Source organism: Anomalospiza imberbis, unplaced genomic scaffold (assembly GCF_031753505.1).
Source record: "Anomalospiza imberbis isolate Cuckoo-Finch-1a 21T00152 unplaced genomic scaffold, ASM3175350v1 scaffold_99, whole genome shotgun sequence".
NCBI lineage: Eukaryota > Metazoa > Chordata > Aves > Passeriformes > Viduidae > Anomalospiza > Anomalospiza imberbis.
Genome location: NW_027100612.1, coordinates 122,062 through 125,000, shown reverse-complemented (window position 1 = coordinate 125,000; position 2,939 = coordinate 122,062).

Below are 2,939 nucleotides of genomic sequence, written 5' to 3'. Positions count from 1 at the left end.
CCGGACCCTGGGTAGACCTGTTGTACCCGGCCGGCCTCGGTCTCCGGGACCGTGGGTAGACCTGATGTCCCCGGCCGACCGGACCGTGGGTAGACCTGTTCTCCCCGGACGGCCTCGGTCTCCGGGACCGTGGGTAGACCTGTTCTCCCCGGCCGGCCTCGGCCTCCGGCCGACCGGACCGTGGGTAGACCTGTGCTCCCCGGCCGGCCTCGGCCTCCGGCCGCCGGGACCGTGGCTAGACCTGTTGTCCCCGGCGGGCCTCGGCCTCCGGGCGCCGGGACCGTGGGTAGACCTGTGTCCCCCGGCCGGCCTCGGCCTCCGGGCGCCGGGACCGTGGCTAGACCTGTTGTGCCCGGCCGGCCTCGGCCTCCGGGCGCCGGGACCGTGGCTAGACCTGTTGTGCCCGGCCGGCCTCGGTCTCCCGGCTCCGGGACCGTGGGTAGACCTGTTGTCTCGGCCCCGTCGTGGCTTACCTTCGCCCGGCCCCTTCGTAGACCTGGTATCTCGGCTCCGACTTAGCCTCCGGCCGCCGCGTGCCGGGGTAGACCTGTGTTCCTCCAACCGATGCCCCCCCCCCGCCTGGCCCTGTCCCGGCCTGCAAGCTCGTGTAAGGCGGGCGGCCCGCGCATCCGGGAGGGAGGGAGCGGCGCGGGTGGTGGGTGCGGTGTCCGAGGGGGTGGCGGCGGAGTGCGAGTGTGTGGAGTGGGCGTGTGTGTCACTGTGTCTGTCTCTCTCTCTCTCTCTCTCTCTCTGTCTGTGGGAACGAGGGCCAGGGGCCGGCGGCTTCGTCCCGGCCCCGGGCGCCTCGGCTCCGAGCCCCCGGGGCCCCCCAGACCCCTGCCGGGCCTGGAGGGTCTCTGCGGACCGTGAAAGAACCGGCCCAAAAGCGGCCGCCCGCTTTCCCCGCTTGCACAGGGCGCAGGCGGCCCGTCAGCTCGGTCTGGGGGTGCTCTGGATACTAGAGAAAAACGAAATAAGATTTGCCAAGAAAATTTCTCTTCCGGACGGGTTTCTTCTTGTACCAAACAAATAGGAGAGTCGTTCTTTCAAAGAAAGGAGAAAAGAAACGGGATTGGGGCGGGGGGGGGGCGGGAAGGAATAAACCCCCAAAACCCCAAAACCGGGCGGCGGACAGCAGGTCTAGCCCGGCTCCGGGGCCGCCGGGCTCGGCACGGCGCCCGGGCGGCGGGCGGTGGGCGGCGGACAACAGGTCTACCCCGGGGACAGCAGGTCTGCCCCGGGGACAGCGGGTCTGCCCCGGGGACAGCAGGTCTACCCCGCGGACAGCGGGTCTACCCCGCGGACAGCGGGTCTACCTCGCGGACAGCGGGTCTACCCCGCGGACAGCAGGTCTACCCCGCGGACAACCGGTCTACCCCGCGGACAGCAGGTCTACCCCGCGGACAGCAGGTCTACCCCGCGGAACACCGGTCTACCCCGCGGACAGCAGGTCTACCCCGCGGACAGCAGGTCTACCCCGCGGACAGCAGGTCTACCCCGCGGACAGCAGGTCTACCCCGCGGACAGCAGGTCTACCCCGCGGACAACCGGTCTACCCCGCGGACAGCAGGTCTACCCCGCGGACAGCAGGTCTACCCCGGGGACAGCAGGTCTACCCCGCGGACAGCAGGTCTACCCCGCGGACAACCGGTCTACCCCGCGGACAGCAGGTCTACCCCGCGGACAGCAGGTCTACCCCGCGGACAACCGGTCTACCCCGCGGACAGCAGGTCTACCCCGCGGACAGCAGGTCTACCCCGCGGACAGCAGGTCTACCCCGCGGACAGCAGGTCTACCCCGCGGACAGCAGGTCTACCCCGCGGACAGCAGGTCTACCCCGCGGACAGCAGGTCTACCCCGGGGACAGCAGGTCTACCCCGCGGACAGCAGGTCTACCCCGCGGACAGCAGGTCTACCCCGGGGACAGCAGGTCTACCCCGCGGACAGCAGGTCTACCCCGGGGACAGCAGGTCTACCCCGCGGACAGCAGGTCTACCCCGGGGACAACAGGTCTACCCCGGCTCCGGGGCCGCCGGGCCCGGCGCGGCGCCCGGGCGGCGGGCGGTGGACGGCGGACAACAGGTCTACCTCGCTCCGGAGGGACTTAGGCGATTTCCGGCAGCGGCCGGGTAGACCTGTTGTCGCGGCCGGGTAGACCTGTTGTCGCGGCCGGCTCCGGAAGTTCACCAAGGGGTCGCTGTTTTCAGCTGCCTCCGGCTACGTCATCGCAGGGGCCGGCCTGCGGCGGCGCACCTTCCCGGTCGCTTTCCATCGGTCCTCTTGGAGGCGTCTGCGGCCTGGGACTCGTCTGTCCGTACTATGGGAGCGAGGTGACGGGCCGTCTCCCCGCAGGCTCGTCCCGTGCCTGTGACCGAAGCGGCGAGGGAGGCCGGGGGCCCCCGTGCGCAGTCCTCCGAGCGAGGCGAGTGCCGCTGACGCGGGACGAGCCCCGTGGCGTCGTCCCGGTCCGCCCGTCTGGCCCAGGGAAACGGGGTGTGTACGGTTCGAGAGGCGAGAGAGAGCTCGAGAGAAAGAGGAGAAATAAATCGAGAAGGGAAAAAAAGAGGGAGAGAAGCCGAGAGAGACCGAGTACGAGCTGCGAGCTGCCCGTCGGCCGCGGCCATCGACTTCGTGGGCCGTGTCCCGCTTCGGCCCGGCTGTGGCCGGCTTGGCGAAGGGGGGGCGCCCCCCCTGGGGATTGCTGGCGGGCGAGGCGGCGGCGCCTCGCCCCTTTCCTGCCCGGCCTTAAGCCGGGGCGCGCCCCGCTCGGCGGGCGCGCTTTCGGGCTGTCGCTCCGGTGCGGTGGGCGGCAGCCGCGGGTGGACGCGGCCGGGGCTTTTCCCGGCCCTCGCCTGAGAGCCCCGAGCGCGGCGCGCGCGGGCCCGCCGAGGTGGCGGCGTCCCGTTCCCCTGCTTCCCGACCTGGTTGTGCCAGCGTGT